Here is a 17,778-nt window from a genome sequence, read left to right on the forward strand (position 1 = left end):
CGTCTAGTCAAAGATCAATAGCTGAATCCGCAGCAGCGGTCGGCAAGGCTCCTGATGCGCTGCAGCTCACGTACACGAGTATAACAGTGATAGCCACCAATACCATGTTCCCTTTCGTTTGCTGTCTACGTGCTATATGTGAATATACATATGTGTGCGAATCCTGTTGTACAGCATCCTGATGCAGAAAAGCGGTCTTAGTTGTACGATTAGCCCACGAAGATTGTAAACTCAAAGCCAGTCGAAAAGATTCCTCGAAATGAATTGCTTGGACAATCGAAGCTCCTTAACTAATTTATAAGCCCTTAGTTGGAGGCTCAAACAATTAATATTAGTAAACATACAGCCGACATACAGCAACATACCACTGCTTATTCTGACCAGTTTGAGCCAGTTATTAATTGCTTCAGCCTGTTTGGCATCGATTCGACCAATTATCGTGTGATTTCTGGCCTTTTTGGCCCTTACTTCTCTTTTTGTGCTGTAAATTTCCCCAAATACTTCTAACAATATCTTTTAATGAAAAGCCAAATACCCCCTGAAAGTGTATGAGATTGCTCATCCCATTCCATTCATCTTTTAACTCTCGGATGTTTTCTACATCCAACAAAAATATGGCAAAAATCTCGTCGTGTGGTTACGCTTTGAGAGGCAGAAGCAGCACTTGATTGCCAGCCAAATTACAGCTTTCATCAATTGCAAAATTCTGATAGGGCCAGAACCCTGTCTGGCCCGTCTGTGCCTCAGCTGCCTCCATGCAACAGGACTCTCCAACAGCACTTGTCAATGTTGTCATGGGGGAGCATGGGGCAACATTGAATTAAAAAATTGTTGAACGAACTGGCTTATGTGCAAATAAATGTTTGCAATGAGCAAAGGCAGCAATTTGTTTCATTTTACATTTGACTTGGCTCTTGTTTGTCTGGGAATTTTCCAAACGGAATGCGGAGAGGGATTTCGGGGCGTGTGTCTTGTTGTGTTTTCTCTTCCCTTCACAGTGTTTGCTCTTCTCACAGTTGACTGCAATAAAACCGCAATTTGCCAGGGCTAACGCAGACACTCACATGTGTATGTCACAGCTGTGTGTGTGTATGGAAATGTTTCTCAAGTGTCGCACCTTTTACGCATCGCACTTGTAGGCAGCAGACTTTTCCATCGGATATCCGAGAGGGGCTGCCAACACGTTTGCACAGTTAAATGTCCTTATCGCTGAGGCGTCGCACTTCAATCAGTTTGGGACATCAGGGCGTGTACATATACGTATGTATGTATGTATGTGTCGTGTGGCAAGGTGATGTGCGTTCGCCTGGAATTAACATGCCACATTTGACGGGACTGTGCTGCCATCTCTGATGTTTTTATCATTGCGATTCACTTTATTCTTGGCTCCAAAATGAGCATTACTTGATTACCCGCAATTATTGTTACTGTCTTTGTGCCACCCACACACATATCCACACGGCGTATACAGCCATTGAAAGGGGGCACATAATTGCCGTCGCATATGCGGCTGCCGGTGACAGCGCTGCTTAAAGCATACTTGACATTAGTGCGGTGGCAGCAACAGCAACGGCGACAGCAACGGCGACTGCAACGGCGACTGCGACTGCGGGAATTTTAGGTCAAAATGCTACCAAAAACAAAAAAAAATATGAAAAAAATACTTTAAAAAATACTTTCCCCCTCATTCGAATGCGAATGTGTTAGTGCACTTGTACATAAATGGTGCATCAGCAGCAGCAGCAGCAGCAGCAGCAGCAGCAGCAGCGGCGGCAGCGGCAGCGGCAGCTCGGAGCAGTTATGCGCTGCATTTAATTACAGTTGGTTGTACAGTGTTGGACTGTTGGGTGGGGTGTGTGAGGGCGAGGCAGTCGGAAAAGTTTTCGTGCTCGGCCTCTGCCGTGGCTGCCGCAAGTTGCGCTTTGTGCCAGCTAAAAAACCCAAAACGCATTTCATTAACACAGCTCAACTTCGCGGCAACAATTGTAGCAGTAGCACTGGCAGTGGCAAGAACAAGACACACACACACACACACACACAATATGTGGCAAACAGGCGGAGAATTTTCATTTTTTTCATATGTACTCTTGTGTACTTCTGGTGCATGTCGCCAAACATTTAGCAGGGTGGCGGGTGGCAGGGGGCCGGGCAGAGCGGCACTTCAGCCGTGAGCCAAAACTTGCCACACACTCACACACACACACACCAACACACATGAACATGTGCACCACTCTACCATGTACTCCAAAAACCCGCCGCCGACGACGACTACGACGACCTCAATTTCCAAGCGCATAAACACTTTTTATTTTTATGCAAAATAAAATCGCTTTTCTCTTGTGCAGCGCATTGACCGAAATTTACTATATATATTGAGAGATCTATGTATATATACAGCGAGAAAATGAAGGATATTTTTTGATAATTGCAAGAATATTTAATAATGTTTTCAAGCAGGGAAATATTTTTTTTTTTTTGTAAATTTCTATATTATTAAATTATTCAATTATTTTTTTGCCTATAGCAAAATCGTGACAAACTCATTTTTCAGAAAACTGCCTGTGCAGAAGATGGAAAAATGTTGCGATCGGGCCCTTATTATAGCCAGAAAGAACAAAATTTTGGGCTCATGTGTCAATTGGCTATTTGAACACCTCGCTTTTAAAAACTATTAATGTATTCGCAGATATGGCTTCTATTTACAGAGACCTTGTACTGGGTTTCGACTGGTTGCAAGACGAGTTTCTACAGTTTTTACATAAAATGTAGAAAAGTTTAAATTTTCCCTTAAATTTCCTCATAAAATGTATCTAATTTTTTCGAGTGTAAAATAGATACAATGAAAAGAGTACATTTATTTAAAATAAATCAAAATACGCCGAAAATGCCATGGATATATATGTGATACACAAAGCAGACAGCGACGAAAACAAATTCTTCTTAATTGGCCAGTGGCGCCCCCCGAGAGAGCAGTGTGCCACAAAAATGTTGAAATAAAAATCCACTGCGGATCAACATGCTGTTTGTACGCACACACTAGTATAACCCCCCAAGAGCTTTTCCGGAGGGAAAAACAAGAGCAACAATAGCCCGCCAGTTAATATTTAACCAGGGAAATGGGAGCAGCGCCAGCAAACGGAGCCGAATCGGAGATACTCTGCTGGAAAGCCAGGAGAAAGCCCAGCAACAGCAGCAGCAGCAGTTCAGTGTAATTATCCATTCAATAAATCGAATTATCCGAGTTCTGATTTTGATATTGAATTACGGGAAATATCGATCAAGGAATACAATTTCATTTCAGTTGCTTGTTGGAACGGTGTCCAGGGGCAAAAGGGAAATATCTGTCATGTCGACGACATCGATATCGACGCCGTTGTCCGGCAGACGCTTGGCGACAGCCTGCCCCGGACATGCACACAGTCATATATACATATATACGTACTCTTACCACTCCTACCCTTGCCACATGCCACACGCAAAACAGCCAGAGAAGAGAGGAGAAGAAGAGGAGTCAATACGTTGCCTTAATTGCTTACAAGTTGTTTGCCATGTTGTTGCCGGAGCATGTTTATCGTTTAAAGTCAAGTGAATTGACCTCAGCGCGAATGACCCACTGGACAGAGGCAGCACTGGAAAAGGACTCACTCCACGCCACGCCACTCCACTTCGCTCCGCTCCTCTCCTCTTCACGGGGCCCCAGACTGTCGGCATTGATTTTTATGGAGCCAAGAGATACTCATCGTAGAAGCACAAGAGCCGACCACTTTATGACTTTTTTAATTACTTATTTTGCTTAAAATTGTGTAGTGTAGGCAAATAAACAAAATGGAGTGTGGGCGAGTGAGGCCGAGTGTGGAGTGTGCTTGTGTGCGTGCGTGGGCCATAGATACACTTGTATCTGCACACATACACTGGCACAAAAATATGGCTTCGTTTATAGGCAAATAAAATAATGAAAATTGCGATACGAAAGAGCCCCTACACTCCATGGTGTGGGGGGCAGCAACCCAAAGGTCCTTTTGTTTGTCTTTTATTAGGACCGTAAAAATCTTCCTTGTAGCCTGCCACGTCCTGACATCGTCCAGCTCCTCGTAGTCGTGGTTGCGCCTGCTGCTGCTGCTGCCAGCCACTTGACCAGGCCCAGCACAATGACGACAATAACGATGTCGCTATCCCCGACCTTTTGTCCATCAGCCGACCGACCGGTCTGGGGGCCTGGCCGGGCCACTGCCCTGGACACTGGGCAGATTTTTATATAGTTTACCATATTGTTGTGCCACATTTTGTTGCTGCTGCTGCTGCAAATATTTTGCGAGGAATGAGGCCAAAAGGCAAAGTCCTAGCCACAGCATAATTTGGAGTGCAAAGAGCCAGGGCAGGGCTAGTGCTGCGGCTGCTGCTGCTTCTGCTGCTGTTGCTCTGTGACTCAATTGAAGTGGCTGGGGTCCTGCTGTCCTCCCAGATGTCTAAATAGACATATATATGAGAGTATGAGAGCGTGTATATATTATATGCAATTCGAGGCGTGGCCACACTTTGATTGTCTTCATTTAGCTGGATTTTATGCTGATTTACTTAGGCCACAGACAGCACAGCACAGACGTTTACGACGCGATAAAATCTGAACGCCATTACATAAACCCCGGCCTATGGCCCATAAACCCTGGCCGAGACACTGTGGCCCCGTGCCCCGTGCTGGGGCCGCTGCCGAAAGTCTCGTATCCCCGATTGCAGGAAGCAGCTGCTTCAATTTCCAATCGCCAATTCATTGGCGGCTCACATTTTCGACGATTTAAATTAATTTCAAATATCATTTCTCACTTGGCGGACGACCCTGACCCGTGTGGCAGCAATGCTGCCTCCTATCCTGCTGCCTAATGAATATTTAAAATGCTGCACGTTCCACTAACACATTGGTGAGGAACACACACACAGAGAGAGAGAGAGAATATATGGAAGGACTCTCCTTCCACTGCTGTTGCTGTGGCAGCACATTAAATGAAATTTGCTTGGATATTCCTGGCTGGAAATACCATTTTCAAGAGGACACCTATCACAGAGAAAAAGGACCCCAGACAATGTGAAATTTATTTAGGCGAAAGACCCGAAAATCGATTTCCATTGAGTGCGGAATAAAACCCCACATGACTCTTCTCTTCTGGGTTCTCTGTGGAGTTGCAGATAAATCAAGAGATTTTCTGTGTGATTTTATATGTGAAAAATGTCCTCTAGATTCGACTTTCTTTAGTCGGTATCAGGACGATACTGGAAGCAACAGTGTTTAACTTTTTAATGTCTTTATTGCTGCCTTCCAGTCCGCTGACCTCCAACCACCTTCGGGCGCCTTTAAAGTAATTAAATTTTCGCGGTATTACGCATACGCCACTTGGTACAGCAGCGGAGTAACATTGCGGCTTGGCTGTAGGATGTGCGGTATGTGGTATGTGTTTGATTGTGTGGCTAGCTGGCGCCTGCTTCTGCTGCTGCTGAATGGATGGTTGCAGGCGCTCACTCGCGGTCTCTGTTTCCGTCTCCCATGAACAGCGTCTGATCCTCATCGCTCCCATTCCCATGGCATCGTCTCGTCTCATATCAACAATGTTGCTAAGCTGCCAGCATCAGCTACTCCCAACGCTGCTCTGCGCCGTGGTTTCAGCGTTGAAATAGCAGAAATTTTGATTTTACGACCTTGTTGCCCGTCATTAACGTTATTTTATGATGACGCTGATACGACCGCGAAATATTGTGGAGGAGCTGCTTGCTGGCTGGAAGAAGAAGCTGGCTGCCACACAGAGAGGAACCTCTGAAGGAGCCACTGGAATGGTATGGTATGAGATGTTATATTATGGGGGCACGGACAAAGTTATTATGTTTCTGATGTCTAAGTAAAAAACCAATAAATGTTAATGAAAATCCCAAAGAGACAAAGTTTAGTTTGTGTTTGAGTTTGAGGCATGCAGCATTGAACATAAGCTGATAATATTATTGCGGCTATTAATGGGCTCATGGTTTTATGGGTGTTTTAATCGCTTTTGTTACTGTTGCCGTCGCCCCACACAATATACCACAATAAAAAGAATGCTTAGGTTGCGTGTGTGTCGCCACCGATTCCCCTCCCCGCCCTGCTCCCCTCACTGCTTTCCCCTTTGTATGACTTAGCAGCAACTTGCAGCTTTTTGTGGCGGCCGATGGTACAAAAACTAATTGCAAAACCAAACGCACATCCAAGTGGCTTTCAGCTTCAGCTCCTTCTGTAGCTTCAGCCTCCGCGTCTGACTCTGACTGTGGCAAGGTGTGTTTTTGTGTGTATTTGTGTGGCTGCTGCACAGTAGAAAAGCAATTTAGCAAATTCCTTGGCGTTTGGCAAATAGAAAAGCCAACTTCTAACGCTATCCCTTGCTCTCCGCGAGACCTTCTGCAAAATCAATTTTAATGATACCAAGATGCTCCTTCAATGGCCATGGAAGTGCGAAAGACGGCAAGGCAGAATTAAATGGCAAATGGCGCGAACACATTCCTCCACTCCGTGCCTCTCACGTTGCAACATATGCATTGTGTGGCACTGTGGCGTACAGCTTTTGTGCCGCGACAATAAAGTAGCAAAAGCCGCAGATTTTATAGCCCTGCCATCTAATTATTTTGTAGAAAATATTTTTATGGAAAGGAATGGAGTCCCCCACTGGAAAGACTCGGCGTTCAGGCTCTCAGGCAACATTATCGTGTGTGCCACACACCTACAGAGTCTTTAGTTTAAGTATTTCCTTTGAGTGCGTCGCAAGTCCCTCAACTAAGTTGTTATATTTGCACCTGCGTCTGCACCTGTGTGCGGCATCTGTCGCCGCTCTGTCTGTCGGTCTGTCTGTGGTGCAAGCAGATGCCATTCGGTCTTCCCCCTGGGGTGCCGAGTGCTAGTGCTGGCTTGTCGCAATTAACGTTTCGTGGAAATTCCTGGCAGGCACTCGGATCAGGGGCAACGATGCAGCGATGCAGCGTAGACAACGCATTGGGGCGTGAACAGCACGGAAGTCGACTGCTCGGCCCCCACTCCGGCGGCGTATACTACGTGCCTTTAAGGTCTAAGGACTAGAGCAGCCTTTTCTTTGACCTTCTTTCTCTGTGTGGGTGGGGGGGTGTATGGGTGGGCGGATGAGTGGGTGTGTCTGCCCTGCAAGTTGTTGCATGACATTGTTCCATTGCTGGAGCATTGAGTGTTTTTGTGTTATTCGCTGTGACAACTGACGGCCTATTTGCGTGTGCCACAAATGCCATATGCTGGAAATTCCACAGGCAAAACAATTGCTGCCATTACAGTTTGTAATTTGGTAATCAGCCATACGAATCTGCATAATGGCAATTGGAGCCCAGCCCCAATCCTGACTCTCCCACTCGTATTCCTGCAGCCACATCCTTGCTCTGGTACTCGTCGTCGTAGTCGTCGTCGACGTCCTGTGGCAAGTTAGGTAAACATGGCAAGAAAAGTTGCCAACTTTTAATTGAAGTGAAAACGACGATAACGACAGCATTGTTGAGGATCTGGGACTAAGGATAGCTCCTGTAGCTTTGTTGCCAGCCCGCTGGGATGTGGATATGCTCCATTCTTTCTCTCTCTCTCTGCCTCTGTCTGTCTCTCTCTGCCTCTCGCAGTTACATATGGGCCATGGAGCAAAAACAGTTGCGGAATTGCTTTTTAAACCCACAGAGCGGCGCATAAAAAATCAGCACAGCCCCGCACTCTGGGGGCCTCTGCTATTCGGATTGCGAATGGTCTAAAGAATAGATGATGGGGTCGCCGGGGGGGTAGTCGGAGTGGCAGTGGGAGTGGGCGGCTTAAGCCTTTAAAACGTGAAACTTTTGAGCCGCTTCAAGTTTTAGCCAAGCGTATTTGCCTTTGTGGTCGCACTCGCACCCCGTCCCAGCTGACATGCAGGCAAATATTCTATATACATTCTTCTCTTGGAGATTGGGGGCCCTGGGGTTGGCGTTGGCGTTGGGGTTGGGGTTAAAGTTTGCATTTCATGCATGCTGTAGAGAAACTGGAACTAGGACTGGGACTGGGACTGGGACTCGGATTTTGCGGGTCAACCTGTTGCCAGGAGGGCGCTGCAAACATTGGATGCGGGGGCTATCAATGCGGCGGCTATAAGCAGGCAACGAGCGGCCTTGAAAGGATAGTTCAGGGATGGTGAAGCAGGATAGTAGCACGGCATTGTTTGCATTGCCACACGCAAATATGTTGGAAGCTCCGGCTGGGGGCCAAGGCACGCGCCAGAGTGCGACATTCGTGACGTCGCATTCAGGACACTGTTTTCCGTCCGCCCCATGCTTTGATTTATTGATTTTGGCCAGGGCACACAGCATACCAAATGAGAGACAATATTTGCCTCGGCCTCCAGTGGCCCACATGTGGCACAAAATCATGCCACCGACAGGAGGCGGCTCCCCATCTGCTGGTATCACTGTCGGTGTCTTCCATTAGCTGAAACACCAACGCCCATGGGCCGCCCGCCCGCCTGCCTGTTTAATAAGCCACCGCATTTTAAATACGGAGCAGCTGCATGGCACCATATCTCTGGCTCTGGCTCTGGCTGTGGCTGTGTGTCTGTTGGTGCCTCCAAATGACGCAAGTTCAATTAAATCAAAGCCTCAGCATATTTCTTACCCGCTAGACAGTTCCGGCGCCAGACGCCGCCGTCTGCTGGCGGCGATGTCTGCTGCAAGCAAAAAGAGAGATGGGAAGACGAATTAAATTACATTTAAAGCGCAAGCTGCAAAAAATGCTGCCCCCAAAGAAAAATAAAAAGAAGAAATAAATTTCCCAAGAAAAAAAAAAACCAAAAATCATGGAATTGATGTGGCGAAACCGGAGGAAAGAAAACTTCAGTTCAAGATATATTATATATATGTATGTATGGATCTCAATACGACCTGAAGATACACTGAAGACAATTCCAAGAAAATTGAGGACTTCCAGGAAAAAACGACTTGACCGGAAAAATAGCAAAGACCGTGAAATAATACGAGCAATTGTCCCGTTGAACTTTTCATAATTCCGAATCGCCCCGAATGGCTGAGGAAATACTTATCTTCTTAAGTGGGAAACGAAGATGCCATTGCCATTCATTCGCTCGTATCACGATTACAGGGCGGGGCAGGGCGGTACAGGGCATGGCACTCGTACTCGTACTCGTCGTCGCATTCGCATAAAAAGAAGCCGACAAAGTGGCCGCGCGATGAAATAAAATCGGGAGGGTGGAGGAAAAGGCAAAGAATGAGATAAAGTGCGAAGAAAAAGAAAATGGAGGGAGAGGCAACAAGAGAGGGGGAACAAATGAAACGAAGAAGCCCATGTGGAGAGCAGGCAGATGTCAAAGACGAAGTCGAAGACGAACGCCAGAGATAAGTAAAAGAAAAAAAAGAGCAAAATTAAATTGGACATTTATCAAGAGATCCCTATTGATGCCCCATGCAAAGGGAAGGGGGAAAGAGGGCGGAAAAAATTATACACTTTGAAAAAAAGAAAAGGAGAAATGGAAAAATAACAGACACAACCAAGTCGAGGCGTTTGGTTTCAATATTTCCAAGCATTATCCTGAAAGCATTGCTCTCGCATTATTACGATTCGTTTTTGGAAGCCAGGTGTTCCAAGAGCCAAACGACTGTCATTCTGACCTCAATAATGAGCCGATCGGAATCAAGTAGTTCTATAAGTTGCTGCGCTCTCTCAGTTTTTATATCTTCTGCTAAATATCTCCGAGTGTAGCCCGAACAAATAAAAATAACAGATACAGATATACACACGTATGAGGAGGAGTGTTATGGGAAAGCTAAGTGGCCGCCAAACGTTGAGCAGAACAAATTCGTTCAATTATTGTTTTGAGCGAAAAGTTTTATTGCCGGACACGATGGAAATAATTTAAACGTGGCCGTGGGGCACGGCACAAAACGACTCGAAGACACGCGGGCATAAATTAAAGTCAGTCTTCGGGGCAACAGGGAGCTGGGGAGCGAAGTGGTCCCCCGCCAAGGGATCAGCCACTAATTACGGCTATTAGTGGAGCGGCAAACAACTGAAGGAGCGAGAGGCTGAAACAATTACGGCCTCATTTAATCACCTGCTGAAAATGTAATTATGTTGCATACTTTTTTGGGAGGCAGGCGCTTCGTTTCACACGATTCCCCATCTGCCCGAAAAGCGGGGGAAAACTCGCAAGAAAAACAAATCCAAAACCCCTCAAGGGGGGTCCCGGTCCCTGCTCCCTGCTCCCTGGTGTGTGGCATGAAATGTTGGCTGGCAACGCGATTTGGAATTTATTGCATGAAATTAACTTTTGCAAAATAATTCACATAACTTTGGGGTGTGCCGAAGGGCCGGCCGAAGTGGCTTAATAAAATAATTTATGATTTCGGCCCTGAGGCACATTTTTGGGGGGCACCCCACTGCGACGCAGCGGTTGCCACTTGTCCGAATCTGTCTGGCTCCATGACACTGCCCCACACCCTGCCACAGCCAGTGGCTTGAGACGGGGGGACCGTCTATGGCCTATGTCTATTGACCAGCGAAGCGCATGAAACAAAGCAAATTAATTACGAGTCAAAGAGAAAACCTTTGACTCAACTTTTGCAACGCACCTTTCCACACACAGACACACACACAGACACACACTCCCACGCAAGAGAGAGACAAATGCCTTTATCAATATCCTTTTGGGGCAGGCAGGACAGGACCCCTTGCAAAAGAAGAGCAAACAAAGTCTAATCAAATGCGACAGCAGCTGCCGCTTCCTTGGGGCCACTTTCAAGGCTGTGCTGTGTGTGTGTGTGTTCGTTGATGCGTGGCTAATATGCCACTGAGTGGCGGCGTGGGGCACGCCCCCCATTTGACCGAACGGACAACTGCGTGACGGTTGGGGCGTTACGGCGTTGCGGCTCATCCAGCTTCCCAGTGCCCGAGCATCCGTCTAGATTCCGTCCGTTAGCTAGGATTATCGAAAGGGCGGCCGAAAGTGGCCCCCACTTTTTGCTCAGTGAAGCGTTGAAGCGGTGACCGAATCAACAGCTGCCAAACGCTTGGCAAACGCAAATTTATAATATCTTTGTGCTATTCGCACGCTTTTTATCAACACATTTCACATGTCATTAGCCATGGTCCAAAAGAAGACGGTCCTTGAGCAGGAAAAATGCCACTAATCTTGATTTAAATAGATCATCAGATGGGCAAAAGCTTGGAAGAGATGCCTCTCTATTGGGGATCTCTGCAAATTTGACATTTGTCTGTTGTTTGTGAGGTTTTTGGAGAATGAAAAGCTTTTAAATTAAGAAGAACGCCAACGAAAGACAGCGCTCATGCCACAAATGTGTGGCGCTCAGAGACCCATTTGAAATATTAACAAAGGGCACAGGTGACGGCGACGGCGACGGCGATGGCGATATAGGAGGAGTTTTTAACCTGGAGTTGCACTTGAGCTGACAGTGCAACATGTGCCAAAGAGAGTTGAGGTGGGGCCGTGCCACACATGCCACAGACAATTCCGCTAAAAGCTTTACACCCATGGACAGTGCCGTGCCAGTTGCCAACTTGCGAGTCAAATTAAACGCTCTCTCCCTCCCATGCTGCACACTCGAAAAGCGCTGGAGGGGATGTGAGTTTTATCTTTGCCACGCCAGCCACAGCCGCCGCAGAGAGCGGGTCGCTGTGGCAGTGGAAAACGCAGCAATGCGGCTAAGCATCATAACTCATGCGCCAGGCATCCGTGTGCTTGTCACTCAAGAAGCGTGAAAAACCTGCCAAGATGCTGCCGCCGAGGAGTCATCTCTGGGTTCTGCTGCTGCCTGCATTATGCAGTTCCCAGTGTCCCCAAGCACCGGAGATGCAGCAGCAGCAGCAGCAGCTGCCGTTGAATGCACTTAACATGTTGTACCATAAAATCGTTGCAGCCATATGCCCCGTGCATATTAATTTGATGGCACTCATATTTATGCCAAAGCAAAACCAAAACCAAAGCCAAAGCGTTTGCCATTCCCCCGTTTCGCTGTCGCTCTCGCTGTCGCTGCTGTTGTTGCGACATTTTTTGACAAGTTGCAGTCAGAGTTGCAGACACACTCAGAGTCAGAGTCAGAGTCACATTTGCAATGCAAGCAGCAAGAAGGGGCAACCAAGGAGCAGCTCCTGGAGCCAGAAGCAGCTGTGCGGCTGCTGTTGCTGCTGCCTGACACTGTTTTGCATATGGACGGAGGACAAGTGCAAAAAAAAAAGCTGCCAAGCTGGCAATAGACAAACGGGACAAGGACTCTGGGACTAAGGACATAGCCACAACCAAAACTACAACTTCCACTCCTCCAAAAACTGCCCCGCGTTCGGGATTCTTTTTTCTTGTGGGTGCAGCAGCAGCAGCAGCATTCCACTTTAATTATTTCAGCAATGTTGCCGCCGCCGTTGGTAACGACATAAAATTTACATACGCAATTTCATTGTTGCCGCAGGATCTGCTGCCACCCCCGCACCCCCACCACCGCCACAAGAATCCCCACCGCATAACGCATTTTATATTCAAATTTTTTTTGCAGCTGCAGTCTGGCCACCAGGACACTACAAATTCTATTCTTCCTTTTTTTTTGTATTTTGTTCGTTTCGTTGTTTCGTTGTTGTGTGTTTTCCTTGTAGCTCCAAGGATTTTTAGGGCTGCATCGTAATAATCGGTTGTAGGAGAAAGCGGCATGCAGCCGTTTAAATTCTCTGTCGATATAAAAAGCATTTATCCAGCAGTAATACCCACGGAAAACACGGACTAGTTATGGCTATGGGTTCTCATAAAGTGGGCAGAAGAGAACCAGCTCCCAGTTCTGGTTGCTGTTAGTGATGTTCCTTGATTTCCTCCTGGAAGGTGGAAAGGGGACGGAGCAACCTCCAAGGGCCTGCTTTATTATGCATGTTATGCAGAAGTTTGTGCCCCACCCATGGCCTGGCCACACGGCGATGTCATTGCACGCTTGAGCAGCAAATTGTCTGGAGGATGGGAGAGTGTTGTCTTGTCCGACCGTCAACAGCTTTTAGGCCTCTTTTCGGGCCGCGTTAAATGTGGCGCAATAATGAGCCGAAATATTTGCATTTCTTTTGGGCGAACCCAAACGAAACGAAATGCAATAAACTGCCGAAGCGAAAAGCGAAAGCACAAATAAAAAGTAATCAGAATTTCAGATTCGAGCCATAAAATGAGAGGCGCTGGCAGAGGGGCAGCGAGAGAGCTAAAAAGGAATTAAAAAGTGTGCTAAATAATTCATTTTTGAATTAAAATATAAATCACTTTCACACCATTTTGTCGGAGTCCGGGACATTGGGCGTAGACCCAGAGTGTTTCCTTTTTTTCCAGGACACTTGTTTATTTTATTACGCTTTTTTTTGGGGGGAGGGGAGTGTACGCCCCCCATCGGGGGACCGGGGGACAAGCGCCATGCAAATGAGCGACCCGACCCGCGCGTATAGCGAAAATCTTTTTAATATAAAAGTGAATTACTTTTAGCAGCGATTTCCGAGTGTGTCCTGCCCCCACCAGGACCTCCATTAAAATTGACGAACTGTAAAGGAGGTCCTTCACGCCCGCCCAGGGTCCAGGGACTGGCCATAACCGTCTCGGAGCCTCGACAGGCAGGCAGGCAGGCAGGATAGGGAGGTCGCGCTCCTTGGGTTATTAGGCAGCTTATTATCGTGTGGCGCAGTCTGGGGCATCATTATCGAGTGCTTTGCGGCTATATCCTGCGCTGCCCTGTGCTGCTGCCTGTGTCCTTCTAGCAAAAGTAATTTTAGTATCCTACGCATTTTTTAATAGGATTGTGTTTTGGGGAATTACCTGAGAAAGGACACAGACATCCCCGCGGGAGATCCAACCACAAGAAGGGCGGAAAGAGCGGAAGGAGCGGAAGGTGGCGGGGGGGACTGGGACAAGCACAAGCGGAAATGAAAACGGCAATGGGCACTTTTAATTTCTCAAAATGGCAACTCACTGACATCCGTTGCGCATTCGATTCATTGATTTAATGCAGAGCAACAGCAAAAAGACCACTGGGATCTGGGATCTGGAGGGCTTCCTTTCATTACCCTCCGCTCTCACACCCACACCCCCATCCTTTTGGCCAGCCTGGCAGCTTAAGAATTATTGAGACTTGTTGCAAGAGTTCATACCGTGCGAAATAATTCAGAAAAAAGCTATTGGCCATGGCTTTTCTACCGTTTCTACCTTTCTCACTGTTGCATGGTCCTGGCTACAGGCTCCTGGCTGCTGGCTTCTGACTCCTGACTCCTCGTTGCATGGCTCTGGCCACACTCTCCACTCTTCTTCTCCTCTCCCTTCGGTCGGTGGCTGCCGTGTCATTTGTGTTCTGTGAAATATGCATTCGATTTTTTTACACTACAGCATTTCGCTTATCTTTCGACTGGCAGCCACATCGCATGGTCACATCTCCACTCCCACTCCCACTCTAGGGAGAGGGAGAGAAAGAGAGATAAAGAGAGAGAGAATATTGCACATAGGGAGCAAATATCACGTATACGCAATGTTGTGGCTTGTTGGGGTTTTCTTTTCACTGCAAATTAGCTGGTAAACCCCCTTTGGGGTACGGGGGATGCTGCTGCTGCCTCGAAGAGTGTGATAATTTACTCATTTCATGTGCCATTACGAGTAGTTGTTCGTTGAGTAGGGGACGGAACAGTGGCTGTAAATTGTGTGTCGCCTGTTAGGGGGAGAACGAGAACTTTTTCCAAACTCTGACCGAAGGCACTTCTTCAGCCTTCAGCCTTTAGTCTTCAGTGGCTTCCTCTGTTTTATGTTTATATTTTCCCCGGTTTTCTCTGGTGGTGCCATATTTATCATATCTCACTTTTGTGCCGGCTGCGCCTTGTGCCGCCTCGGTTTTCCATGCCATGCCTCTGCTTGCCTTTCCTTTCCTTTCGTTTTTTTAGTTCAGTTAAGTTTGCTGCTCGGTCTGCTCTGGCCGGTCTGCTGCTCTCTTCACGCTATCTAATAGCTGGTACTCGGCTCTTGGAAACGAGACCGAGACAATGGCTTCAGCATCTAGCATCCAGCATCAGCACTTGCTGCACTTGAGTTGCTCTTCCTGCGGCATCCTCTCGCACACGGACATGGGGCAAGAGCCACTGCTGCTCTTTTCATGTGGCAGGACCCCGGCTGTGACCTAAATTTTTACCAAATTGGATAAATTTTTCGCGTTTTCGCTGTTCTATTTTTTGCAGCGTTGCGACGACGCCGCCGCCAACGAAGGCGACTCCCATTGTAGTTGCTTTTCTTGCTCCTCTCCTCTCTCTCGCTCTCGCTCTCTCTTTACTGTTGTTGCAATTTCTCGCCACATTTGATTTATCTCGCCTTATATACAACATCCCGAGGAGCATCATATACATATGTGTGCCCCATCTTTCCCGCCATATCCAGAGAGCTCTTTGGCTTTTTTGGTTGATAGTGTTTGTTGCTTCCGCTTTTGTTGCCGGCTACTGCCTTTGCCACTTCTCGATGCTCGTGTTTCTTTCTGCTGCTGTGCGAAGCAGTGACTCACCGCACACGGAACGGTGGCTCTTCTTGTGCTTGTTTTGCCACTTGTATCTCCAGAATTGAATCTCGCCCAGTTGCCATCTTTGTCGTTAGATACGTGTATCTGCAACAACTACTACAAGAGCTCGCTGCTTGCCTTGTCGTCTGGCTGGCCGCAGCGCTTTTTATTTGAAGTCCTCTCCTGCTCCTACTCCTGATCCTGGTGCTGTTGTCCTTTTTTTCGGGCTGGGCTACGTGTTAGGCATAGTAGTTGGAGGACTGCTGTCGCCCCAAGGCTTTTAATCATGATTTACGAGCGGACGAGACAAACAGGAGACAGGAGGTAAATATAAATGGAATTTTAAAATGTGATCTGATTTAATTATGCACGGGGCCAAAGGAGTCAAAAGGGAGGACAGCCTCAACGTTATTTATATGTATGGAGATGTCCTGTTCGGGCGTCTTAAACTAGAGCACATCTGTGTATCTGTGTATCTGTATCTGGCAACGGGGCGGAGAAAGAAACGAAAGACAATCAAATGAAGCGACTATCCTACTGTCCGAACAACAAAAAGAAAGCTCTTGCAGTGCATGGGAAAATCATTATCACTTTATGCCAACAAAGTTAAAGGAAATTCCTCAGAACCCTTGTCGATTTTCCTTTAGCTTTTTCCGCCTCCCCCCGCTCACCGAACAAAATTCCAACACAAAACTATTATAGCAATCTGTTCTTCAAGAGCTTCGCTTCCCTTTCATATATGAAACGAAAACAACATTCCTGTAACAACAACCCTGTAAGCCCGCTCCTCCTCCCTCTGTCCGGAAATTTCTCTCGTCATTTTTTGCCAGGACTCCATTTTATACTTTTTGTGTGTATGTGTGTGTTTTTGCTGCTGCTGCTCCCCTCTCAACACTCGCTCCGTTGCACTTTGTTAAATTGCAGCCAATTGGCCATGGCGTAGGCCATCCCGACAGACCGCCAGCCCGACAGCCAGACGGCCAGACAGGAGCCAAGAGGGCTTTCAGAATTTATGCGCTTTGTTGTTTATTAGCCATTGCGGTCAGTGTTTTGTTGGCAGGAGGCTGGGCAGGGCATCTTTGAAAATCAAATTCCAAGGCGAATGTTTTTGGGGGGCATATCTTCGAGGGCAGAGCCCAAAAAGGCAAGAAAGGAAAAATGCCATGCAAATAGCAAAGAGAACAATTTCAAATGAGACATATTCAGCCCCCCAAAAACCAGAAAAAAGTCCACACAAAAAGCCCCGCAAACCACACAGAGACATACACAGCGGGAGACAAATACAAATAGGAGGCGATAACACAGAAACACAGCCATACGAAGTACACACACATTTATAGGCAAATATACATGTATTTACAGTGGGTCCCCGAACATCAAACGTTTTGCCAAAGCCGGGAACTAGGAACTAGGACCTCCCGCACGAGCATCCCTGTCCTGATGATGGCAGGAGTTGTTTTTCTTTGCCATCGTTGACATCGTCAGCATCGTCATCGCATAGTCAATATGTTTTCATTCAATTTGGTAAGCATTTTCATAAAAATTTGCCCCACAAGAAAAACATTGCGCACATATGTGTATGTATCAATGTGTACGAGTGGAGGGAGTATGTAAGAAACAGAGCTTCAATCCCTAACGCATATTCCCCATTCCTTTGGCAATAGGAAATTATGCGAAATGTGGTCTCGATTTGCGTAAACAAACCGGAAATGATGTGCCGCCCGCCTGCCGTCCGCTGACCAAATGAACGGAAGTGCTCCCTCCCTCGCTGCCCCGCAAAAAAAGGGCAACGCAACCCAAAACCTCACTCCAATCGCCGACCTCCGACCCCCGACCGCAACTGTATTTATATTTATGCATTTATTTATTTGCCAAAAGGATCAGTCGCCCCACCCCCATTGTGCGTCGCCCATTATGCTAATTGAACAGTAAAAAAAAAAATGTATAAAGCAGAGAGGAAACCGTCGAGCAATCGAGGAACTTTATAGGCCCAGCGCGTGCTCGGGGTCTCCAAAAAATGTAGGTCTAGCAGAAGTCATAAAAATTTTACTCGCAGCGCGCATCACGGACTCCAAAGAAAGTAGGAGGAATGTAAATGTAGCACAGAGATATCGTACGCTCCAAAGCGTAGATGAGGCACTGGCAATGGCCAAAAATATTTTTAATAAAGTTCATGGTCTAAGCAGCTTTACCGCTGACCAAACGGCCGCCCTAGCAATATAA

At 47.1% G+C, this 17,778-nt stretch overlaps 1 protein-coding gene across 3 annotated transcripts in view; it reads right to left on the minus strand.

Moving 5' to 3' along the window:
- The window catches only part of beat-VI (beaten path VI), a 59,457-nt gene that overhangs the window by 24,446 nt on the left and 17,233 nt on the right, over nt 1-17,778 (minus strand). For 2 of the 3 annotated variants that reach the window (XM_033385881.1, XM_001358391.4), the window contains exon 2: nt 8,660-8,711. The gene's annotated coding sequence lies outside the window, so the exon portion shown is untranslated. The remainder of the gene's footprint in view (nt 1-8,659; nt 8,712-17,778) is intronic. The other variant, XM_033385882.1, reaches the window with a different exon arrangement.

Source organism: Drosophila pseudoobscura, chromosome 2 (assembly GCF_009870125.1).
Source record: "Drosophila pseudoobscura strain MV-25-SWS-2005 chromosome 2, UCI_Dpse_MV25, whole genome shotgun sequence".
Taxonomy (NCBI): Eukaryota; Metazoa; Arthropoda; class Insecta; order Diptera; family Drosophilidae; genus Drosophila; species Drosophila pseudoobscura.